This window comes from Cetorhinus maximus, chromosome 10 (genome assembly GCF_964194155.1).
Source record: "Cetorhinus maximus chromosome 10, sCetMax3.hap1.1, whole genome shotgun sequence".
Taxonomy (NCBI): Eukaryota; Metazoa; Chordata; class Chondrichthyes; order Lamniformes; family Cetorhinidae; genus Cetorhinus; species Cetorhinus maximus.
In genome coordinates this window covers 123302130-123328841 of record NC_135888.1, presented here as the reverse complement: position 1 = coordinate 123328841, position 26712 = coordinate 123302130, and the positions used below count along the sequence as shown (strand labels likewise).

Here is a 26712-nt window from a genome sequence, read left to right as displayed (position 1 = left end):
TTGGACTTCCAGAAGGCCTTTGACAAGGTGCCACACAGGAAGCTGCTCAGTAAGATAAGAGCCCATGGTGTTACAGGCAAGGTACTAGCATGGATAGAAGATTGCCTGTCTGGCAGGAGGCAGAGAGTGGGGATAAGGGGGTCCTTCTCAGGATGGCGGCCGGTGACTAGTGGAGTTCCGCAGGTGTCAGTGTTGGGACCACAACTTTTCACTTTATACATTAATGATCTAGATGAAGGAACTGAGGGCATCCTGGCAAAGTTTGCAGATGATACAAAGATAGGTGGAGGGACAGGTAGTATTGAGGAGGCGGGGAGGCTGCAGAAGGATTTGGACAGGTTGGGAGAATGGGCAAAGAAGTAGCATATGGAATACAACGTGGGGAAGTGTGAGGTCATGCACTTTGGTAGGAAGAATAGAGGCATAGACTATTTTCTAAATGGGGAGAGAATTCAGAAATCTGGAGTGCAAAGGGACTTGGGAGTCCTAGTCCAGGATTCTCTTAAGGTTAACTTGCAGGTTGAGTCGGTAGTTAGGAAGGCAAATGCAATGTTGGCATTTATTTTGAGAGGACTAGAATATAAAAGCAGGGATGTGCTGCTGAGGCTTTATAAGGCTCTAGTCAGACCATATTTAGAATATTGTGAGCAATTTTGGGCCCCGTATCTCAGGAAGGATGTGCTGGCCCTGGAGAGGGTCCAGAGGATGTTCACGAGAACGATCCCAGGAATGAAAGACTTAACATATGAGGAACATTTGAGGACCCTGGGTCTATACTCGATGGAATTTAGAAGGATGAGGTGGGGTCTGATCGAAAGTTACAGAATACTGAAAGGCCTGGATAGAGTGGATGTGGGGAAGATGTTTCCATTAGTAGGAGAGACTAGGACCCGAGGGCACAGCCTCAGAGTAAAGGGAAGACCTTTTAAAACAGAGATGAGGAGAAACTTCTTTAGCCAGAGAGTGGTGAATCTATGAAATTCATTGCCACAGAAGGCTGTTGACTAGGTGCAGGTCAATGGGACTAGAGGAATAATATTTTGGCACAGACTAGAAGGGCCAAATGGCCTGTTTTCTGTGCTGTAGTGTTCTATGGTTCTAACCAACCTTGGGGGAATCTGTCTGAAATAAGAGGATCTTCGTTCAAGGCTGGGTAGGGTGGGAGATGGGGGTATTCTGGAGTCGGGCCTACCATCCCTGGAGACAGTTCAGAGGCAGCCATAGGGGCTGCCAAGTGCTGAGGCAAGCTGTTTAGTGGTCGGCCTTGGTGTCCTCAGACTTCCTCCAAGTTGTTTTATTTAATATTAGGCTCTCTAGCCCTCACTTCTCACACTCTCTCACATCGCCCCCCACCCCCCCCAACACACTTCCCATACCTCATCCATGACAACTCATGCCAACCCAAGTCCCTTTACCCATGCCCAATGGTCCCTCATACCCTCCATGCCAAACTATGCTCCCCAGTTATCCCCATGGTTCCTTGTGCCCCTATGCTTAATTGGTGCCAACTCATACCAACCCATGACCCTCAACCACAACCATTTGCCCTTACACCCTCCATGCCAACTTACCCATTATCCACCATGGGCAGACCTCGGGAGCCATGCTGAGACAAAATAAAGTTCTAACTATCTATTGCAGACTTCACTTGATAAAAAACTCTAATTGATAAAAGCCCATTCAATGCATTTAAATTCCCTCAAGTACTTAATTCTCCATAAAATAAGCATTTGTATTCATAGCGTGGAATTTTATGAGCCCGCTGGTGGTGGTCATGATAGGTAGTGTGCGCGGAAAATATGGCGGGACCCACTTCATGACGGCGTGAAGGCAGGCCACGATCTTCCGCTCAGCCCACCAACGGGGAGCCACATTTCCCACAATAAGTCCATGGGGAGCTAATTGTAATACATTAGCCACACAAAGACAGGAGCAGAAACCTCATGAAGAAGGGGCAGCAGGGCTCCTGCACACGCTGCCCAGGAACAACAATGAGCCATGGTTGGTTGGCACCTAGCAATATCCAGGGTCTATAGATGCCGCTTGCCATTCCTGCAGATGACTGGGAATCAGTGTCGCCAATGACTGCGCATGTCTAGGGACCTGGTGGCTCACATCTGCCACTTATTGCAGGACTTGACGCTAAGGGGACATGGCGGGCATTCACTGCCAGTGGCTGTGAAAGTGACGCGACGCTCAATTTCTATGCCAGTGGCTCCTTTCAGGGTTCCACAGGTGACTTCTGTGGGATTTCACAATCCGCCACCCACAAATGCATCCATGAGGCCACGTATGCCATCTTCTCAATGGTGGCCGCCATCCTGCCACTGTTGACCTCGGTGGGTGCAATGCCAGCACTATCACCTCAGCCTGAAGGCAGATGGACTCCTCCATTGTGCCTTGCAATCTGAGGAGTGCAGAGGACATCCCTTTCTGTTGTTTCCTACCTTGCCTTTGCAGCCCCAGCAACTGTGACATGACCAAGTCCAGTGGCACATCATCTGACTCAGACTCAGCAACGTCCTGGCCTCCAGCAGTCCTCTGAGTGCCGGGGACCTGGGAAGTCTCTGCCTGCTGTGGATCAGAAAGTGCGATGTGCTCACCACATTGTGATCCTGAGGCTACTCTAAAGCTAAGTCCCATCAAGGTGTGTGTCTCTGCGCTGGTGGAGGGTGTGGGTGTGCGCTGTGACGGGACTTCAAGGAGGGTACCTTCATATTCCTCTTCAGAGGTTTCATCGGAGCTTGCTTGGAGGCTCTGGGTCGTGGACTCTGTTGGCTGCTTCCCAGATATGCCTGCGAAAGCAAGAGAAGATAATTAGTGCATGGCAATAGCCTGTGAAAGAGGACACATCACTCACAGCATGATTGTCTGGTGGATATTGCACTGCTGGAACCTCACTTGGTGGAGCAGCACCGACCTCACCGTCAGCACAGCATTGGTCTCTGTTTTTGAATCCTGTCATGTCTGTTTTTGAATTCCGGCATCCCTTCAACTGTTTGCGACCTTTCCCTGCTGTTGTGAGCCAATTTGTCCTGCATGGATAGAGATGGGGAGAGTGTATCAGGACGCCTGCTGGGTCAGATGATAAGTATGCCTGGCCTGGGTGGGTGGTGAGTGGTCCCATGGATGGGATGAGGACAATGAGGGTGAGTGTGAAAGAGTGAATGGTGATGTCCCTTGCACTGGCAGTGAGTGAGGGCCCTGTGAGTGTGTGATGGGTTTGTGAGTGTGTGAGTTGGGAGTGATGAAAAGAGTGACTTACCCTGGTGGAACGGAAGAGATTATTCATCCCTTTGCGGCACTGGGTGGCTGTCCTCCTCTGCAGGCGTTCACGTTGACCATCACTGCCACTGCCTCCCAAGCCGGGTTGGTGACATTGCTGCCCATCCTGCAGCCAGAGCTGGGGTAGAGCACATCCCATTGGGCCTCCATGGCATCCAGCAGTCGCTCGAGGGACCCGTTGTTGAAGCAGGGGTGGGATGGTGGGGGCTACAGTCTGTTTGCCTCTGCTGGCCATGTCTCCCAGGCAGCGGTGGTGAGCTGGTGGCGATGAGCGCTGTGCTGGTGGCTGCCTTTTAAAGATGGCGGTCGGCGTGATGCAACAACGGGGTAATGGCGAGTGGGCGAATGAGAGCCCACCTGCCATGGAAACTGCGTGTTTCATGGGAGTAAATATATAATGAGGCGGGCTCGGGAAGATACGGCATGAAAACCCGCCATTTTCATCGGCGGGTAGGACTCCATTTTACCCGCCCGCCAAAGCACTTAGTGCAATTCTGGGAAAATTCAGCCTTTACCATATGAAAGACAGCTAATCTCCTAATTTCCTCTTGCAGCTGTCAATCAAACTGTGAACATACATTCCTCCACTATGGTAATGATAGGCTATGGAAGCAGTCAAGCAGTCATAATACCTTAATGATAATCCTCAGGCTTATGTCAACAAACATCTATTGAAATTTCAAGCACCTTTTTTTTTCAATTCAGAACCACAGAAGGTTGTTTGTTTTCTCAAAATTTAAGAGACAGGGGATTCAAATAACTTGACAGTACCACAGACTTCATCCACCTTTGATGAGAAGTTACATCTACTCTTAAAAATCATAAATCACACACTGCAGGAAATGGACCTTGCTCCAGTGAAAATGAGGCCTGTCCGAATTTTGCAATGAGTTCAAATTTCCCTGCCGGGTTCGAGTTTCACTCATGTGAATCACATCCCTTCCCCTTTACCCGACCAGTGAAAATAGGATCTGTTGGAAATGGAGGGCGGGAATTCCAGATCTGGGGACTCGGACAAGGCGCAGAGTGTCCATGACTCCTTGAAAATCCATCAGCCTTACTACTGTCAGCACAGATGCCTTGGTCCTTGCTTACAGGTATGAACACCTTGCATCTTCTTCCCACTAAAACAATCTGGGACCCCTTTTAACCCTTAATATCCAACTTTTGGTTGCTATCAGCAGAATTCAGAACGGATCACATGATCCCCTTCATTCCTCCATTTTACCCTAAATTAAAGACACAGTCCCAAAACATAACAACCTATAAAGCTTCTTATTTCTAACACAATATTTTGACTACAGCATACTCAGTGATTAATGTAGGTTTAATATTACTTTTTTGTTTTTTATTTGGTGTTCCTAATTTATTAAGCCAAGGATCTAAAGTCCTTTTTTAACAGATTTATTAATTTGCCCTTCCATTTTTAAAGATTTGTGAATCTAAAGCACTGAGTTTCTCTGTATTTTAAACTCCTATTAAAGTTGTACTATTTAGTGTGATATATATATGTGTATGGTCTCATTCTTCCGCTCAACATTTATCATCTCATATTTCTCTGCGTTAACTTTCATTGAATATCCATTTGCGCAATCTACGAATCATTCTATGTCTTCCTGTAGTTGCGTACAGCCCACTTAATCTCAGTCCCTGTTTATCTGACATCTACAAATTTTGATCCCCTCTCATCACACATATAATGAGAAGAGCAGTAGTCCCAACGGTGATCCTGGTTGACACCACTGTTTGCATATTGCCAATCTGAAAAGCAGCTATTAACTGTTTTCTGTCCTTTAATCAGTTTCCTGTCCATTGTGCTCTGTCCTTTAATCAGTTTCCTGTCCACTGTTCTCTGTTCTTTAATCAATGTCCCAGCCATGCTGCTGTACTACCTTTAATACATGTTTACTTTCATTTTGTAAACAAGCCTCTTATCTTGATCTTATCAAATGCCAAATGAAAATGGATATACTATATTTCATTTATCAGTTCTCTATTATTTCCAGAAAGAATTCTATTTAATTAGTCAATCATAATTTGCCATTTATAAATCCATACAAGCTTTCCTTAATTAAATCATATATTTATAAGAGTATTAATTTTATCCCAAATAATGCCGATAAGCTTACTAACAGCTATAGCTATGCATTAATTGCCAGCAGTAACTGCATGCAAAAACATTGATCCATGCAAAAACATCGATGAAATTTAAGTACAATAAGCACCATTTACAGTTAGACATTAGTTTCTGTAAGGGTTCATAAAATACATGCAAGAATATTAATAGCTAACAATAATAACATGCAGGGCATTGTCAGTAGTCACTGAGTTTACAAAATTGTGTTTATGTCAATTGGCTGTGTAATAACAGAAAGTTGGAGTTATGCTACTTTGTAATGATACAAATATTATAATAAGAGCTTATTTTATCAGAGTGCAGCTCTCCAAGGATATAGAGGTATCCCATGGCAGAAAATAGAGTCATAGAGTCACAGAGGTCTACAGCACAGAAAAAGGCCCTTCGGCCCATTGGGTCTGCACCGGTCAAACAAGTACCTAACTATTCTAATCCTACTTTTCCAGCCATGGCATTCAAAGTGCACATCCAAATACTTGATCTGGAACTGTTCAGTAATTGGCATGTATTTTATGATGCCTTACAGAAACTAATGTCTAACTGTAAATGGTCCATGCAGGGCTTATGGTACTTAAATTTCATTGATGCTTTTATTAGTGCACAATGCAGGTGTTAAGTATATCTTATTGAGATCAAATATGCAGGCAACATTCAGCAGATTTAGACATTGTTTTAGTCACTGGAATACAGAGGTAGGCTCCATACGAATTGATGGGCGGAATTTTCCATGCCCGTTGGCATTGGGCATCAAGGCAGGCAAGAGCGCACAATATGGCTGGAAGGCCAAAAATCGGTGTTACGCCGTTGTGAAGCCAGTTTGTGATCATCCACTCTGCCTGTCAATGGCAGGCCGCCTTTTCCATGGCTGGATGTCGGGAACTTTATTTTAATACATCTGCATATCATTATAAGTCCTGCTCATTGGAATCATCCCCTTATGTCAAATTTACAACCAATTCAGTGGGAAAACACACCGATGCAGAACACACCTTCACAAGTGTGAAGTGCAGAAGTTGGGAATTGCCATCAGGGCCTTGCTCACATTGCAGACATCCGAGGAGCAGAAGATACTGGAGCCCAATAGCACGTGGATTCTGGAGGAACGTGTATTGCATGATGGGTAGATTCTCATGGACATGGCTCCTCTGTGAAACAGCTCACGGAAGGCGGAAAGTCACCATTGAGGGTCTGCTTCGGGACATCAGCGTCTTGGCCATGGTCTGCTATGGATGATCATCAAGGGGGTAGAGGCGAAGGTACAGCTCTGAGTGGGATAGGAAGGTGTACCGGGGTGGATGGAAGAGGAAGGTCTAGGTTTGACTGGGAGCGGAAGGTGTACTGGGGGGGGATGGTGAGGTTGGGAGGGGGAGATCGATGGTGTCGGGGGACGGTGATGTTGGGAGGGGGAGGCAGTACGGGAGGAGGAGGGTGTAATGGAGGAGAATGCGGCAACTGAGCAGGTAGGTGTAAGGGGGGAGGAAGATGTAAGGGAAGGAGTTTGGAGCTGGGAATGGAGGAGGGAAGGAGTCCAGGGAAGGAAGGAGTCCAAGGGTGAAGGAGTAAAGGTGGAGGAAGGAGTAAGGGTGGAGGAAGGAGTAAGGGTGGAGGAAGGAGTAAGGGTGGAGGAAGGAGTAAGGGTGGAGGAAGGAGTAAAGGTGGATGAAGGAGCAGGGGTGGAGGTAGGAGCAGGGGTGGAGGAAGGAGTAAGGGTGGAGGAAGGAGTAAGGGTGGAGGAAGGAGTAAGGTGGGGGAGATATCCAGGGGAACATGCAAGGGAAGGGTCTGTGGAGCCGATGACTTCCTCCTGGGGAGCAAAATGAGGGTGGGCATGGTAGTGGGGAATGGTGAGAATGAGAGAGGGCAGAGTGAGCCATTGGATGGGAGTGTGAGGCTGTGACAGTAGCGGTAGAAGGGACGGCGAGGATGATTGGTGGGGACTTGGAGGCCGATGTGGACCCTGGGGGTGGGAAGGAGGAGGTGGGATTTGCAGGAAGGTAGGGAGTGCGCACGTTCACCTGGATATCCCGGAAAGAAAAGGGCTCTGGCTGGTAAGTGAGGGTGGGGAGGTAGAAGGTGATGCTGGGGGGGCCAACAGTGATGGGGGAAAGGACATGGGTGACTGGATGAGGGGAAAGGACAGGGGAGCTAAAGACAAACTTCACCAATACCATATTGCCAATGAAAGTGAAAGGAGCCTCGTATTGGATGGGAACAAGTGCTGCATGGGAGTGTGGTCATTGGGTGGGCAGAGATGCAGTTCAGCTCAGATGTACAACTGAAAGGGAGCCCCAGCAGGCAGCATTGAGAGTGCTTGGAACATTGAGATGAGTGTGATGGAAGAAGCATCCGTGTGCGTGGGAGAGTGCTTGCATGAGGCTCCGAAAGGCCCTGCTACACACACACTTCTCCTTCCAAAATCACTCATGGGCTGGCTGCGTGCAGCTGAACTGCTAGTGGTGGGGAATGCAGGGGGAGGACTCGTAAAGCCTGTCAATGAAGCTGAAAGACACCATTACACATTGTTCAGTGAAAGTGAATATATTTTCAGAATGCAACCACTTGTGATCAGAAATTCTTAACTTTTCTAGGCCCACCACTTCTTCTAGGTGCTGCCCTGACATCCACAGCAGGGGTGGAGACAGCCTGTGCAATGGTTGGCCCTGTTGCCTCTGATGACTTTGGCATGGGTCCTTTGGAGAGCCAAGGCCTTGAGGGCCCCGGTTTGCTTTGCATGTCTTCCTGTGGGCCGGCTGCTCCCTCTGCAGCGACAGAGGATGAGGTTGAGGGGATCACAGGAAAAGGGGACTCAGAGGGAGAGGACACCCTCTGAAATTCCTGAGTAGATGACACTCCTCCACCTTGGGTGCCCGAGGGCCCCAGCCTGACTCCTTGCGGGGGATGGGGGAGCATCTGAAGGGACATCGAGGTGCCCCGTTTCCCTTTAGCATTGCCACTGCAGGAACTCCACCCATGCCTATCATGATGGATTGCAAGTCTGAGCGCATCTCCATGTTCTGCTGGGCCAGGGTCTCCACGGTGTCCGCCATCCTTTCTAAGGAGACCTCCATATGCACACATGTAGTGCATGGCAGCAGAGTCAAAAGCAGGAGAGAGAGAGCACTCACATTTGCGTTGAGAGAGGGATGTTGCAGAATCCCCACGTGGGTGTTTGCTGCTGACATCACCCTTGCCAACGTCACGGTCCACGTCCTCACCAGTCAGCGTGATGCCATGCTCCTCAAAGTGAATGAGAGGCCTAATGTGGGCCACTCCACCCCTGGTCTGGGATGTCTCCCTACTATTATCGGCCAGCTTCCCTTGCATAAAAACAGATGGAGAGAGTGTGAGCAGGACACATGACACTGTGTGGAATGCTTGCATGGTGAGTGCAGCCATGGCTGGGATGGGGACGCGAGCTCAAGATGATATGAGCCTGATGGAGATGTGGGAGTGTGTGTGGGAGTTAGTGGTGTTTTCCTCTGAGGTGTGCGATGTGTGATGGGTTTGTGAGTGTGTGAGTTGAGAGTGCTGAGAAGAGCGACTTACCCTAGTAGAATGAATGAGACCATTCTTTCTGCGCTGGGTGGCTGTCCTCTTTTGCAGGGTGTTGGCATGGGTCCTCCCTTGCTGGATTGGTGACCTTGCTTGCTGGCCTTCGCCCACAGCGGGGTTGGGGACCTAGCAGCAGTCCAAAAGGCCTTCCAGGGATGCATCACTGAATCGGGAGGGACTGCGGCCTTCTTGCCTTTCGGGGCCATGACTTCTCTGCAGCAGTCCTAAGCTGGAAACATTCAGAGGTGTGTGCACGGCTGCACTTGAAATATGGTACCCGGCATGTGAAAGCAGTGAGGTGACGGCGTGGTGGATGAATCGGAGGCCGCCCGCCAGCGAAACAGCGTGTTTCCCGGGAATGGGTGGGACTGTGACGATATGGCGCAAAAACTGCCTTTGTGGCCAATGGGTAAAACGTTCATTTTCCCGCCCACTACCACACTTAGGGCAAATCTGGGATGATTCCACCCCATGACTGCAGTTCTGTGCAGACAGTTCATCTTTTGCACGTTTAGGACTATTGCGTGCCTCTGGATATCAAGCATAAATCCAGAGCTTGAAGGAAACCTGAACTCTGCATTACAGTAATAAGAATGGAAATGCAATTGACTTCTCATTATCATTCCTAGTGATAATGAGAGCTTAAAGAGCTCTGATAATCTGTGTTTATCATACTTAGCCCCAGGAGATCATCATGTATGTAGAGAGGTGCTGAGGATAACTTACCGAACAGGACCTGATGGGCAGATTTCAGATATATATCATCACTCCAAAGGGACAGTTGACTGCTGACTACTTAAGGGTTAGGATAGTGTAAAGTACAAAATGATGCCAGTGTTTAGAATCTCCTGTGAATTTGAAAATTAGGTGGCTAATTAGCTTTCACTGGAAAATGGGTCAATTTGGAGAAAACAAGGATGAAGAAGAATTGATGTTCTTGCCAGGCAATCGTTGCAACAACAAAGACCCATTTAGCATTAATGACAGGATTTCTCCTTGAGTGTCGGAACTACACCCACCCCTCCCCACCCCCATCCCCCCCAACACACACACACACACACACACACACATACACACACACACACACACACACACCCCCCCAGCCCCCTGAACAGAGAAGCAATCTTGAATGCTCACTGGCAGGAGAATGTGGAGTAAATTCACATGCTTTGTGCCACGTGTACACACATTCACAGGTGCACGTACACAATATGGAAATATATATGCACACATGCATAAACACACTACATACAAATAGGCACATGCATATGAGCTGATAGCCTTCTGTAGATTTTTCACAGTGAGGATATGTGTGGCTTAAGAAGCGATACAATGATTAAGTTTGGCACAAGATTTATTCTGATGACAGCCGTGCCAAAAGATGGATTTCTACAAGAAAACGCCAGTGAAATACACAGATGCGAGTGAATTAAATGGGAGAGAGATTGCATTGAAATCCTGGGAAGTGTGTGAAATGATTAAACAAGTCAGACAGCTTTCATCTCTTATGGATGAGTTATCTTAAACTAGTCCTTAGTATATTGCCTGGTGTTAAATTACAACTGCTTGTGAAGAGCTCCTGGCCATCAAGGACAGGCTTTTACTTGCTCATTTTCCACTGCACTATCCCCAAAGTTAAAGGAAATGTGCATCGTGGTGTGAAAACTAAGCTGTAACATTGTGGTATGGACACTTCCTCGGAAACTTTAAAGGAAGGGCTAAACCCTTTATTTTAAATGGGTTAACTCTGAGGCTAAAAGAGCAATTTCTGCCAATGCTAGTTGAGGCAGATCTTACTCCTTATTGTGCTTGGGAAATGCTTATGTAGTAACTGTGGGTATAGCTTTTCCTGCTGTCTGTCAGGGGTCACATGGTGTTCTGGGTGGCTCCGACCAATGAACCCTAAGCTCGGCAATCCAGGGGGTGGGGCTTCCTGATGAAAGCCCTGATTGAGCATGTAGCACCTGAAAATCTCTCTGTAATAAAGTTTATCTGTTTCTTGTTGAAACCTGTCTGCTCCATCAAGCGATATTCAATATTTCCCCATAAATAGAAATTGAAAAAAAAACTAAAGGGGGAGGAAATGTAGTAACTGTGGGTATAGCCTCTCCTGCTGTCTATCAGGAGTCACATGATGTTTTGAGAGGCTCCAACCAATGAGCCCAAAGCACCCTAAGTGGGTGGGGTTTCCTGACAAGAGTCTTAATTAAGCATGTAGCACCTGAAAAGTTCTCTGTAATAAAGTTTATCTGTTTCTTGTTGAAACCTGTCCGCTCCGTCAAGTCATTACATTTGACGACGAGGGTAAAATAGTTTCAATGCTGCAACTCCACTGGTTACCATGAGTACATCAAATCTTAAGAAAAAGAAAAGACTACTCAACAATCATGCCACTGTTCAGCAGACTCGATCTTTATGATGCAACTATGGAAGACTGGAGCCAGTATGTAGAGCACCTCGGATTTTATTTCATAGCGAACGAAGTTACCGCAGAGGAAAAGTAGAAAGCCGTCCTTCTGAGTGTATGTGGCAGTAAGACAAACAATCTCATTCGCAGTCTGACGGCCTCAAGCATGCACAAATTTTAGTCTTATAATGAATTAGTGGACCTCGTGAAAACGCACTTCCAGCCGAAGCCATCCGTAATAATGCAGCATTTTAAGTTTAGTTCCAGAGTTAGGGCCCCGGGAGAGTCCATTATAACTTATTTAGTGAACATGTAGCAGCTTTACAGAACACTGCAACTTCGGGGACACATTAAATTATTTTGCTGTGGGACTGGTTGGTTTGCGGAGTTCAGGATGACATCATACAGCGCCGTTTACGTGCTGAGGTCGATATCGACTTTAGGTGCGCCCTAGAAATCCACCTCGCCATGGAAAGCATTGCGAGAGACTCGCAGGCTTTACAACACAGACAACATGGCACTGTTCTTCATGTGGGGTGGGAACCTACACTGGGCATGGCGTGAAAACCAGACCCACAGCATCGGAGCGAGATGCGATGTCTGTTGGTAGTAGAAACATGAAAAGGCCAAGCAGAAACACTTCAGCAGTGACTCCAAGAGTGAGTTGTTAAAGATGTGGAGATGACCACAGACCAAACAGCCTCTGCTGCTGAGAGGCTCTGACCAATGAGTGCTAAGCGCGGGCAATCCGGGGGTGGGGCTTCCTGATGAGAGTCCTGATTGAGCGTGCAGCACCTGAAAAGCTCTCTGTAATAAAGTTTATCTGTTTTTTGTTGAAACCTGCCTACTCCGTCAAGTCATTATAGCTTATTTTCCAGATGCAGCAAAAAGGAAATGGGGTTAGAGACTCAGTGGCCTAGAAATGTGATTGTTCCTGAGAATGGGTGTGTAGGAGGCAGGGCATGACCTGCAAGTACCCTTCATGCAGTCATGGGAATCAAGGGAATTTAAAAAAAAAATCATTCATGGGATGTGGGCTTCGCTGGCTGGGCCAGCATTTATTGCCCATCCCTAGTTGCCCTTGAGAAGGTGGTGGTGAGCTGCCTTATTGAACTGTTGCAGTCCATGTGGTGTGGGTACACCTACAGCGCTGTTACAAAAGGAGTTCCAGGATTTTGACCCAGCAACAGTGGAGGAATGGCAATATAATTGCAGAGAACTTCCAGGTGGTGGTGTTCCCATCTATCTGCTGTCCTTGCCCTTCTAGATGGTAGCGGTCGTGGGTTTGGAAGGCGTTGTCTAAGGAGTCCTGGTGAATTCCTGTATTCCATCTTGTAGATAGTACACGTTGATGCTACTGTGCGTCAGTAGTAGGGAGTGAATGTTTGTGGATGTAGTGCCAATTAAGCGGGCTGCTTTGTCCTGGATGGTGTCAAGCTTTTTGAGTGTTGTGGGCGCTGTACTCATCCAGGCAAGTGGGGAGTACACCATCACAATGGCTTGTGCCTTATAAATGTTGGACAGGCTTTGGGGAGTCAGAAGGTGAGTTACTCATCGCATGATTCCTAGCCTTTGACCTGCTCTTGTAGCCACAGTATTTATATGGCTAGTCCAGTTCAGTTTCTGGTCAATGGTAACCCCCAGGATGTTGATAGTGGGGGATTCAGTGATGGTAATGCCATTGAAGATCAAGTGGCGATGGTTGGATTCTCTCTTATTGGTGATGGTCATTGCCTGGCACTTGTGTGGCATGAATGTTACTTGCCACTTGTCAACCCAAGCCTGGATATTGTCCAGGTCTTGCTGCATTTGGACATGGTCTGCTTTAGTACCTGAGCAGTTATGAATGGTGCTGAACATTGTGCAATCATCAGCGAACATCCCCACTTCTGACCTTATGATGGAATGAAGGTCATTGATGAAGCAGCTGAAGATGGTTGGGGCTAGGACACTACCCTAAGGAACTCCTGCAGTGATGTCCTGGAGCTGAGATGACTGAAAACCACAACCATCTTCCTTTGTGCTAGGTATGACTCCAACCAGTGGAGAGTTTTCCCCCTGATTCCCATTGACTCGAGTTTTACCAGGGCTCCTTGATGCCACACTCTGTCAAATGCTGCCTTGATGTCAAGGGCAGTCACTATCACCTCACCTCGGGAGTTCAGCTCTTTTGTCCATGTTTGAACCAAGGCTGTAATGAGGTCAGGAACTGAGTGGTCCTGGTGGAACCCAAACTGGGCATCAGTGAGCAGGTTATTGTTAAGCAAGTGCCATTTGATAGCACTGTTGATAACCCACTGATGATCGAGAGTAGACTGAAGGGGCGGTAATTGGTTGGGTTGGATTTGTCCTGCTTTTTGTGTACAGACATACCTGGGCAATTTTCCACATAGGTGGGTAGATGCTAGTGTTATACATGTACTGGAACAGCTTGGCAAGGGGCGCAGCAACTTCTGTCTTCAGTACTATTGCCAGAATGTTGTCAGGGCTCATAGACTTTGCAGTATGCAATGCCTTCAGCCGTTTCTTGATATCAAGTAGAGTGAATCAAATTGGCTGAAGACTGGCATCTGTGATGCTGGGGACCTCCGGAGGAGGCCGAGATGGATCATCCACTCGGCACTTCTGGCCTTACCTTTTGCACTGATGTGCTGGGCTCCTCCATCATTGAGGATGGGGATATTTGTGGAGCCTCCACTTCCAGTGAGTTGTTTAATTGTCCACCACCATTCATGACTGGATGTGGCAGGACTGCAGAGCTTAGATCTAATCCGTTGGTTGTGGGATTGCTTAGCCCTACCTATCACTTGCTGCTTATGCTGTTTGGCACACAAGTCATCCTGTGTTATAGCTTCACCAGGTTGACACCTCATTTTTGGGTTTGCCTGGTGTTGCTCCTCGCATTCCCCCTGAACTCTTCATTGAACCAAGGTTGACCCCCTGGCTTGATGGTAATGGTAGAGTGGGGTATAAGTTTGCAGATTGCTGTGGCCCACAGCACCTCATGGATGGCCAGTCTTGAGTTGCTAGATCTGTTCTAAATCCCATTTAGCACAGTGGTGGTGCCACATGATGGAGGGTATCCTCATTGTGAAGGCAATCCACAATGACTGTGTGGTGGTCATTCCTACCATTACTGTCACAGGCAGGCTGTTGAGGATGAGTGCTTTTCCCTCTTGTTTGTTCCCAGTCTAGCAGTTATATCATTTAGGACTCAGCCTGTGGGAGATACCTCGACTACAGCTCCTCACATCCCGCTTCCTGTAAGTACTCAATCCCATTCTCTCAGTTCCTTTGCCTCCGTCGCATCTGTTCTGATGATGCCACTTTCAAAAACAGTTCCTCTGACATGTCTTCCTTCTTCCTTAACCGAGGTTTTCCACCCATGGTGGTTGACAGGGCCCTCAACCGTGTCCGGCCCATCTCCCAATCATCCGCCCTCACACCTTCCTCTCCCTCCCAGAAACATGATAGGGTCCCCCTTGTCCTCACTTATCACCCCACCAGCTTTCACATTCAAAAGATCATCCTCCGCCATTTCCGCCAACTCCAGCATGATGCCACCACCAAACACATCTTCCCTTCACCCCGCCCGGCGGCATTCCGCAGGGATCGTTCCCTCCAGGACACCCTGGTCCACTCCTCCATCACCCCCTACACATCAACCCCCTCCCATGGCACCTTCCCATGCAACCGCAGAAGATGCAACACCTGCCCCTTTACTTCCCCTCTCCTCACCGTCCAAGGGCCCAAACATTCCTTTCAAGTGAAGCAGCATTTCACTTGCACTTCCCTCAATTTAGTCTACTGCATTCATTGCTCCCAATGCGGTTTCCTCTACATTGGAGAGACCAAACACAGACTGGGTGACAGCTTTGCAGAACACCTTCGGTCTGTCCGCAAGCATCACCCAGACCTCCCTGTCGCTTGCCATTTCAACACTCCACCCTGCTCTCATGCCCACAAGTCCGTCCTTGGCCTGTTGCATTGTTCCAGTGAAGCTCAACGCAAACTGGAGGAACAGCACCTCATCTTCCGACTAGGCACTTTACAGCCTTCTGGACTGAATATTGAGTTCAACAATTTTAGATCATAAACTCTCTCCTCCATCCCCACCCCCTTTCCGATCCCCCCCTTTTTTTTCCAATAATTTATATAGATTTTTCTTTTCCCACCTGTTTCCATTATTTTTACATGTATTTCCATCCATTGTTTTATCTCTACCTTTTAGCCTATTTCGATCCCTTCCCTTCACCCCACCCCACCCCCGCTAGGGCTATCTGTACCTTGCTTGTCCTGCTTTCTACCCTTAATTAGCACATTCCTTAAATAATATCACCACCTTCAACACCTCTTTGCTCTTTGTCCTGTTGTCTATGACATCTTTTGGCAATCTCCACCTATCACTGGCCCTCTATCCAGCTCAACCTGTCCCACCCCCACTTAAACCAGCTTATATTTCATCTCTTTTCTATTTTTACTTAGTTCTGTTGAAGAGTCATACAGACTCGAAACGTTAAATTTATTCTTCTCCGCCGATGCTGCCAGACCTGCTGAGTTTTTCCAGGTAATTCTGTTTTTGTTTTGAAACTCGCAGATATGATTTCACTAATTGTCAATAGAGCACCCAGATTCTCCGATGCAGCTCTGGAGACCCTTGCCCAGCCATCAGGACAATATGACGTTTCAATGTGAAGTGGGAAATGGTGCAATGTGAAGTGGGAAAATGTAAAGTTGTTCACTTTGGCAGGAAGAATAAAAAAGCATATTTTTATTTAAACAGAAAACAACTGCAGAATTCCAAGGTGCAGAGGGATCCAGGTGTTCTCATGCATGAGTCACAAAAAGTTAATATACAAGTACAGCATGTAATCAAGAAGGTTAATGGAATGCTATCCTTTATTACAAGAGGAATTGAATATAAACGTAAGGATGTTATGCCTCAGTTATCCAGGGCATTGGTGAGACCACATCTCGAACACTGTGTGCAGTTTTGGTCTCCTTATTTAGGGAAGGCTGTAAATGCTTTGGAGGTGGTTCAGAGGATTGATACCTGGAATGAGTGGGTTGTCTTATGAGGAAAGGTTGGACAGACTGGGCTTGTTTCCACTGGAGGTTAGAAGAGTATGGGATGACCGGATTGAAGTATATAAGATCCTGAACGGTCTTGACAAGGTGGACGTGGAAAGGATGTTTCCTCTTGTGGGTGAATCCAGAACTCGGGGACACTGTTTTAAAAGTAGGTGTCACTCTTATAGGACAGAAATGAGGAGAAATTTTTTCTTTTAAAGATTTGTGCGACTTTGGAACTCTGCCTCAGAGGTAAATAGATTCAAGTTAGGCAAAGGAATCAAAGGCTATCGGTGTTGATGGGAATATAGAACTCAAAACGCAAAAAGATCAGCCTTAATTATTGAATGGTGGGCAGGCTCAGTGGCCTACTTCTGCTCCTATTTTGTATGTACATTAGGAAGGAGACCTGTCAGATCCCCAATGCTGTCCCTGAATGTCCAGTGCTTCCCCAAAGTAGCATAACCTGAGCTGTGCCTAGCAAAGGTGTAGGCACAGCATAAGCTTTCAAACCTGCCCATACCGATTATTTCACAGCATTGTTTGAAATCCACATGTTAATGCAAATAGCAACACTGACAGTGCACATAATGGGAAATTGCCGTTTAAAACAGGATGACCCTGACAAAAGTAGTGAACAAACATATTGTCTGAATTTTCTCTCTTTTGGACACAGTGGAGGCCTGCCATGATGTCCTTTAGCACTGGTCTGGCTGCAGGATGGGCAGCAATATCACTAATCTGGCTTGGGAGGTGGTGGCAGTGGTGGTCAGCGCCATTGCTCTGCAAAAGAGGGCATCCACCCCGTGCCGCAAAAGGATGAATGATCTTCTTCGTTCCACCAGGGTAAGTCACTCTTCTCATCACTCTCAACTCACACACACACAAGCCCATCACACATCCACAGGGCCCTCACTCACTGCCAGTTCAAGGGATTTCACCATCCACTCTCTCACATACACCTTTATTGTCCTCATCCCATCCATGGGACCATTCACCGCCCACACACAGCAGGCATGCTTATCATCGGGCCTGGCAGGCATCCTGCTTGCACTCTCTCCATCTCTATTCATGCGTCGTTGGCGTCGGTCCCTTGGAGTCGATGATGATGTCCGTCAGGCTTGATGAGACTTCAGATGACTGAGGAGCCAAATTCTGGATCCACATGTTCTTTGGCAGTGGGGGCATGATGTTGTGTAGGGGAGTGGAAATCGCAGCCTGGGTTGGCTTCCTTCTCCTTCCTCTGCCTCCACCATTCTGCCTCGCTAGCGAGCCACTGAGCCTCGAAGTGGCTCGCGCCTTGATGGACCATGTGGTGCCATGCTGAGCGGTTGGCAGCATTCTCCTCCCAGACAGGTGTTAATGCTTCCGTGCTTTAGCCCGACCTTGAGCATATCCTTTGGTTGCCCTCTGAGCGTTGGCCAACGGAGAGCTGTGAGAAAACCTGCCAAGGGAGGTGGTTTGTGGATGTCCGGAGGCAATTGCCTGTCTGTCGGAGTTGGTTCCGCAGGAGCAGGGCTTCAATGCTGGTAGACGTAGCTTCATGGAGGACGTTCACGTTAGTCCAGTGGTCCTCCCTTTCGATCCCTAGGATTCGACGCAAACACCACTGATGGAAGATCTCAAGGATCTTGATGTGGCGTTGGTAGACAATCCATGTTTCGCTCCAGTGGAGGGGAGTGGTCAACCCAACGGCCTTATAAACCAGAACCGTTGTTGCCTTGCAAAGTTCCCTGTTGTCAAAGACATGTTGGCACAGCTTGAAGAAGGCAGTGCTGGCACAGTTGACTCAGTGTTGGATCACTGATGGTAGTACCTTGGGAGAGATGGCTGCCAAGATAAGGGAAGTGCTGCACATACTCCAGAGCCACCCATCTAAGTGGATGATGCGGAGGAACTGGCCTGGGGAAGGTTGGTGAAGGACATTCACCTTGGCAATGTTTAAGAACAGGCCAAGCCTCTTATATGAGGTGTTGAAGAGGTCAAGCAACCTTTGCATGTCTTGTACAGAATGAGAGATGACCTACCACCCGCATTCAGCATTCAGTATCGTCTGGACGGAAAGTTCTTCAACTTTGGTCGTTTCCGGGCAAAAAGAAAACTCACCACCATGGACATCCACGACCTTCAGTTTGCAGATGACTGCTGCGTGCTGGCTGTATACTTGCAGGACAAGCTGGCACACAACAAAAGATAGAGGTTGCAGAATGGTGGAAGAATGCCTGAAATCAAGACCCTCACGGACTTTGAAAACAGAGCCATCCAGCTGGCCGGCGAGGATCTGAACCAGTCCGGTGCTGACAGTGAGGTGGGCAGTGCTCTACCAGGTGAGGATCCATCAGACAACCATGCTGTGACTGGTGTTTACTGTTTCACAGGCTACTGCCATGCACTAATTATTTCCCCTTGCTTTCGCAGGCACATCTGGGAAACTGCCAAGAGAGTCCACAACACAGGGCTTCCAATCAAGTCCCAAGGCAACTCAGAAAAGGAATCTGCTGAAAGCTCCTTGAAGTCCTGTCACAGCGTCACCCACACCCTCCACCAGCACAGAGACATACCTCTGGGTGGGACCTAGATTTAGGGTAGCCTCGGGATCACAATCTGATGAGCACATTACGCTTTCTGATCCACAGTAGGCGGCAGCAGGGACTTCTCAGGTGTCCAGCACTCAGAGGACTGCTGGAGGCCAGAAGTTTGCTGAGTCCGAGTCAGATGACGAGCCTCTGGACTCGGCCATGTCACAGTTGCTGGAGCTGCAAAGGCAAGCTAGGGAACATCAGGCAGGGATGTCCGCTGCACTCCTCAGACTGCAAGGCGCGATGGAGGAGTCCGTCTGCATTCAGGGTGAGGTGATAGCGCTGGCATGCCAATGCACTGAGGTCAACACTGGTAGGATAGCGGCCGCCATGAAGACCTTGGCCCAGGATTTAACTCCTGCACTGCTGCGCAAGCTGAACTCCATCACCAACGTCATAGTTGGCCTCCAACAGTGTGTACATGAGAGGGGTGCGGGGCAGCCCGATCTCACTCCAGCTACCCTTCTCCTCAAGGATTCAGCCAGGGGCCCTTGAGCACACATAAGGAAGAGGATTAGCAGGTGCACATTCCAGGGCCATTCACCCAGGTGACTCTGGAAGCGTCCAATCCATCCGAATCCCCTCTTCCTGTGACCTCATCAGCTCCAGCTCCTCAGGACGAGGAGGGTGCCACTGCCACATAGCAGGACTCCAAAGCAGGCCAGGGTCTTCTAGGTCTCAGCCCTCCACAGGATGCCCACCAAGGTCATCACAGACAGGGCATAGCAGTCAGCGGGCTGCCTCCCCGTCCGCTGTGGGTGTCCGGGGAGCAACAAGACGTAGCGACAGGGTTAGGAAGATGCAGTTGCACAGCCTGGGCACAGGTGTTAATCACTTGTACATAATGTTCACTTTTGTAAATTAACTTCCAAGAATGCTTCCCAGCCTATGGCTCCTTGTTCTGATGAATTGTCTTCGTGTCACTCAGATGTGAAACCTTTCTGCACAAGATGAAGGCAGGTGTCTCAGTCCAGGGTCTTTTCCCTGTGCTTTGTGCAGCCTTCAGACCAAAGTGATGGTCTGGCCCCACGCTCCCTGGACATATTAGTGATGCCTGTACCTCAAAGGTGCTTGTCATTGCTGCTAGAATGTAATGGGCAGATGCCACAGAGTTCTCTCATTTTCTCTGTGTTCTCTCAGCACCTTTAATGTGGGGCTGGCCCCCATCTCTTTAGCGTCTGTAACCACTGATGCTGTGCTCCTAAAGGGGTCAGGTGCTGAAGGTGGACAAAGGATCAGATGCTTTTAAAGTTTCATGGCTGTGTCTCTATGATATGACCCTGATCACAGAGCGCAAGTGAGCTTCCCTCAGCCAGACAGGAGTCAAACATTCTCAGGGGCTGTGTGAAAATCTATGGAGTGTCCTCATTGCATGTCGTCATCAAAATCCTGCAATCGAGTGACTATTAGGGCCTCCACTGCGTCTCCATGGCAAGAGCATTATCACAGAGGGTATGTGCGCTGTCATAAGCCAGACTGGAGTCAAACGTTTATAGATGCAATGTGAGGATCTATGGTGTCTCTCAAAGCACGTCGTCATCATCCTCCACAAATCTAGCAGCTATGAGGGCCTCCCAAGTGCACCTGCCTCGTCTGGCCAGTGCGAGGGCCTCATCGCCGTCATCGTCACCTTCAAGGTCCTCCTCACCCTCATCACCGTCAACGTCCTCCTCATCGGAGGAGACCTCCAGCTCCTAGATCTCCTCCTCAGCCAGCTCTTCTTCCCATTGCAGCAGATTGTAAAGGGTGCAGCAGGCAATGACGATGAATGACACCCTCTGTGGACTATATTGGAGGGCGTCACCAGTCCAGTCCAGGCACCGGAAGCTCATTTTCAGCACCCTGATGATTTGTTCCACCAACTTGCGAGCTGCAGCATGAGCCTCATTATACTGTTGCTGTGCTGCAGGCTGCAGCCACCGCACGGGTGTCATCAGCCACACCCTCTGTGGGTAGCCCTTGTCCCCAAGGAGCCAACCCTGCAGCTTCTGTGGACCTTGCAAGATATCAGGGATCTGTGACTGACTGAGAATGTAAGAGACGTGGACACTTCCTGGAAACCGTGCGCAGACATTCAGGTTGTGTTTGTGGCGGTCGCACACCAGCTGCACATTCAGCGAATGGAAGCCCTTGCGGTTGACATATTGACTGCTTGTTGCTACAGAGATCTGAGCACCACCTGAGTGCAGTCGATCACACCCTGCCCCTATGGAAACCTGAGATCTAGGCAAATCCAATCGTTTTTGCATCCTGGCTCTCCTGGTCTCGGGCAAAATGCACAAAGTTGTGTGCCCTCGCAAAGATGGCATCCATGACCTCTTGGATGCATTTGTAGGTGGAGGCTTGTGAGATCCCACAGAGGGAGCCCTGAAAGGAGCTGTGCAGCCCTGAAAGGAGCCACTGGCATAAAAATTGAGCATCGCAGTCACTTTCACGGCCACTGGCAGTGGATGCCCTCCATGACCCCATAGCGCCAAATCCTGCAGCAGCTGACAGATGTGACTGACCAGTTCCATAGGCATGCGTAGTCTTCGGTGACACTGGTTGTCGGTCATCTGCAGGAACGAAAGGCAGTGTTTATAGACCTTGAGTCCAGCTAGGCGCTGACCAACGATGGCTCGCTGTGGCTCTTCAGCACTGGTGCTCTCTTCTCCATTGACACTGCTGCCTGTAAGCCACAAGGCATGCAGCTAGGTCACCTGGCTCCTGATGTACTCCTCCAGCAGGATGAAAGACATGGGTTAGTTTGGATTTTCTAAGCACCTCTCTTCATTAAGTCTAAAGGCCCTTTAATATATCCCAGAGAATGCTGGCCACCACTTGGATGGCCAGAGTTTAGTGTGCTGCATGGCTGTCCGAAACCCCAACTACCTCCGCCCCACCTCACCTGACCAATTGTTAGCCTCCTTGCCGATTGGACTGAGCGCTGTGCTCTCAGCTTGGGTGCAGGCTGCACTTTTAGCTTGAACCATGGGGGAGACTGATCCAAACCAGGATGATGAAATTGCAGGGGGCTATGAGCACCTCCACTAGTGACTGCTACATGTCCAGCTTTAGCAAGGAGATTGTACAACATGTACAGTCGTCAACTGTTCTGCAGTCCACTAACATGCTTGTTAGTTTGCAGTCTGTGCTCAAGGGCTGAAAAACTCTGGAGCACTTGCATGCCACTGCGTTGCTTGAGTGGGCACTTAGCTAGAGGCCTGACTCCACGCATGACAATGTGGCTGCATCTGAACTGTCTCAGCTGCAGCTGCAGCTGCTCTCAACCTTATATCAGGTTTCCCTAATGCATGGCTGCTTCCTTCCCCTGCAACTCCGCATCAATACCTCCAACCGCAGGGCAGCCCTTGTCCCCACCTCAAGTTGCCTCAACTGCAGGGCAGTCCTTGCCCCCACCCCAAGTCGACTCCACTGCAGGGCAGCCCTTGCCCCCACTCCCAAGTTGCCTAAACCGCAGGGCAACCCTTGCTCACATTCCCAAGTCACTTCAACTGCAGCGCAGTGCTTGCCCCATGCCTCCAACGCACCTCAACCTTGAAGTCCAACAGGCAACCCAGGCAAGCACTGCGCAATGTTACTGTGTATTCACCTCCGTGTTTCCTTCAAAGAGCAGCCCACCAAGTGTATGCCTTATACAGGCTGTTATGAAACATGTCAGCGTGCAATCATGCCGATGTGGGTGGACGATCCAGCAGTGGAGGGGGGGGGACATGATTCGGTAGCACCACTACTGATCGAGCTGGCCAATTCCTAAAGGACATAGCTGCTAGACTGGGTCTGTGGCAGGTGGTGGGAGAACCAACAAGAGTGGAAAACATACTTGACCTCATCCTCCCCAGCCTGCCTGCCGCAGATGCATCTGTCCATGACAGTATCGGTAGGAGTGACCACCACACAGTCGTTGTGGAGATGAAGTCCCACCTTCACGTTGAGAATACCCTCCATCGTGTTGTGTGGTATGACCACCGTGCTACATTGAATAGATTTCAAATAGATCTAGCGCCTCAAGGCTGGGCATCCATGAGGTGCCGTGGACCATCAGCAGCAGCAGAATTGTACTCAAACACAATCTGTAACCTCATGGCCCAGCATATCCCCCACTCTACCATTACCATCAAGTCAGGGGATCAACCCTGGTTTAGTGAAGAGTGCAGGAGGGCATGCCAGGAGCAGCACCAGGCATACCTAAAAATGAGGTGTCAACCTGGTGAAGCTACAACACAGGACTACTTGTGTGCCAAACAGCATAAGCAGCAAGTGATAGACGGACCTAAGTGATCCCACAACCAATGGATCAGATCTAAGCCCTGCAGTCCTACCACATCTAGTTGTGAATGATGGTGGACAATTAAACAACTCACTGGAGGAGGAGGCTCCACAAACATCCCCATCCTCAATGATGGAGGAGCTCCAATGTAAAAGATAAGGCTGAAGCATTTGCTACAATCTTCAACCAGAAGTGCCGAGTGGATGATCCATCTCGGCCTCTCCAGCATCACAGATGCGAGTCTCCAGCCAATTCGATTCACTCCACGTGATATCAAGAAACAGCTGCAGGCACTAGATACTGCAAAGACTATGGGGCCTGCCAATATTCCGGCAATAGTGCTGAAGACTTATGCTCCAGAACTTGCTGCACCCCTATCCAAGCTGTTCCAGTACAGCTACAACACTGGCACCTACCCAACTATGCGGAAAATTGCCCAGGTGTGTCCTGTACACAAAAAAACAGGACAAATCCAAACTGACCAATTACCGCTCTGTTTGGGTTCCGCCAGGGCCACTCTGCTCCTGACCTCATTACAGCCTTGGTTCAGATTCAAACATGGACAAAAGGGCTGAACTCCAGAGGTGAAGTGAGAGTGAAACACTTGACATCAAGGCAGCATTTGACCGACTGTGGCATCAAAAAGCCCTAGCAAAACTGGAGTCAATGGGAGTCAAGGGGAAAAATTTCCACTGGCGGGAGTCATACCTAGAACAAGGCAAGACGGTTGTGGTTTTTGGAGGTCAATCATCTCAGTTCCAGGACATCACTGCAGGAGTTCCACAGGGTAGTGTCCTCGGCCCAGCCATCTTCAGCTGCTTCATCAATGAGCTTCTTTCCATCATAAGATCAGAAGTGGGGATGCTTGCTGATGATTGCACAATGTCCAGCACCATTTGCGACTCCTCAGATACTGAAGCAGTCCATGTCCAAATGCAGCAAGACCTGGACAATATTCAGGCTTGAGCTGGTAAGAAGCAAGTAACATTCATGCCACACAAGTGCCAGGAAATGACCATCACCAATAAGAGAGAATCTAACCATCACCCCTTGACATTCAATGGCATTACCATCACTGAATCCCCTACTATCAACATCCTGGGGGTTACCATTGACCAGAAACTGAATTGGACTAGCCATATAAATACTGTGGCTACAAGTGCAGGTAAAAGGCTAGGAATCCTGCAGTATCTCCTGACTCCGCAAAGCCTGTCCACCATCTACAAGTCTGGAGTGTGATGGAATACTCTCCATTAGCCTGGATGAGTGCAGCTCCAACAACACTCCAGAAGCTTGACACAATCCAGGACAAAGCAGCCCGCTTGAATGGCACCCCATTCACAAACAATCACTCCCTCCACCACCGACACACAGTAGCAGCAGTGTGTACCATCTACAAGGTGCACTGCAGGAACTCCCCAAGGCTCCTTAGACAGCACCTTCCAAACCCACGACCGCTACCATCTAGAAGGACAAGGGCAGCAGGCATATGGGAACACCACCACCTGGAATTTCCCCCCCAGCTACTCACCACCGTGACTTGGAAATATATCGCTGTTCCTTCACTGTGGCTGGGTCAAAATCCTGGAACTCCCTTCCTAACAGCACTGTGGGTGTACTTACACCACATGGACTGCAGTGGTTCAAGAAGGCAACTCACCACGACCTCCTGAAGGGCAATTAGGGATGGGCAATAAATGCTAGCCCAGCCAGTGATGCCCACATCCCATGAATGAATAAAAAACATACTGCTCTCAACAGTCCATGCACAACTCTGCAAGGGCTAATGTGTTAGTAAGAGTTCTAAAATAAATTTTCTCGCTACTCTTCTTGCTGTTTAGCTGGATAGCTTCCAGCTTCCACAGATTCTTTGCTTCTTAGTTGGACAGTTCCCTGAAGCTAAACTCTAGCTAAAAGTCAGGCTGGGAATGGAAATTGATTTTTTTAAAAACTTGATTTCAACTGCTGCACACAACACACACTTACTAGAAATTTAGTGGCTGAATTGGAAAAGCAATAGCTCAGTAATTTTAACTGGTGTGTGTGTGTCTATGTGTGTGTCTGTGTTTGTGTGTATGGAGTGTGTGTATGTGTTTGCCCAAGTCTTCAACCTGCCTTAATATTTCATCCTTGCAGGAGTAGTGTTTAGAATTTTTAATCCAGTAGTAAATGTTAGACCACTGAACTATGACAAGTTTCATAGCCAATATATGGCCACTTACTATGGTATTATATGTCAGCCTTGACTGAGTGGTCTTTCCTCTGATGCAGAAAGTAGTAGATCCATGCCCCACTCCAGCACATAATCTAGAATGATATTTCAGTGCATTACTGTAGGATTATTGCATTGTTGGGTGAGATGTTGAACCAAAGCTCTGGCAACCCTCTTCAAGTGTATGTATAACATCCTATAGCACTTCTGGAAGCTGAGCAGATTTCTTCTAGTGTGCTAGCCAACATTTATCCCTCAGCCAACACCATCAATAATGATTCACTGGCGACTCATCTCATTGTAGTTGTTGTGCCCAATATGGACGCTGTGTATATCGACAAAATAAATGTGACTGGACTTTGAAAGCAATTCTTTGACTGTGGATTTACTTCCATAGATAATAGTTGGACATATGTCTCCGCTGCCCAAGATGCGTTACACTAGTTGACCGTTGTTCAGCTTTAATTGCTAAGTGACAATGAATTTTGCTGCAATTCCTGTCTGAAAGTCACTGAAATCTCCATGATTGTACCACAGAGAAATTATTACTAGTTTGAGGGGAACAAAAGAATGACCAAATTCACTTGAGTTGAAAGGACAAGGTGAGGAATCACCTATCAAAACTGAAGAAACATTTTACGTTAACATTGTTATGCAAATATCTCAGCTAGGTCCTAACCGAATACAATGGGCAGGATTTTCCCCCCGTCGGGGGTGAAGTTGAATGGCGGGCACGTACAGGCGCGCTTCGGATTGGCGCCCCCGATCAGGGGCACGGCGCCATTTTACGTGACGTCCGCATGGAAGCGCTATGCGCTCCCTGTGTTGGTGGGGGGGGGAATCCCAAAGTCGAGAGCGGGCTCTTTCGCGCATGCGCACGAAAGAGCGCACTCATCTCCCTGAGGCTAAGTGCTGCCTCAGGGAGATCGGCTGTTCTGTGACAAATATTAAAAATAGAAAAAAAAAAATTCCTGACATGTCCCCTCATGTGACACTGTCACATGAGTTGGGACATGTCCATGATTTTTACAAAAGCTATAATAAAATTTTTAATAACCTACATGAAACCTCATCCCGCCCGTGGATGAGGTTTCATGCTTTTTCTAATTCCCACCAGGGCTCCTGGCCTGCCCGACAACCTTAAGGTTGGATGGGCAGGTCCATTAATTAGCTGAATGGCTCTGTCAATGGCCTCAATTG

General features: G+C 48.4%; 1 long non-coding RNA gene across 1 annotated transcript in view; it reads left to right on the top strand.

The window, feature by feature from the left end:
* The first annotated feature begins 4301 nt into the window (after nucleotides 1-4301).
* Nucleotides 4302-26712, top strand: part of LOC144685298 (uncharacterized) — a 203854-nt gene continuing 181443 nt past the window's right edge. Inside the window, exon 1 of the long non-coding RNA XR_013577700.1 lies at nucleotides 4302-4382. This is a non-coding gene — a long non-coding RNA (uncharacterized LOC144685298). The remainder of the gene's footprint in view (nucleotides 4383-26712) is intronic.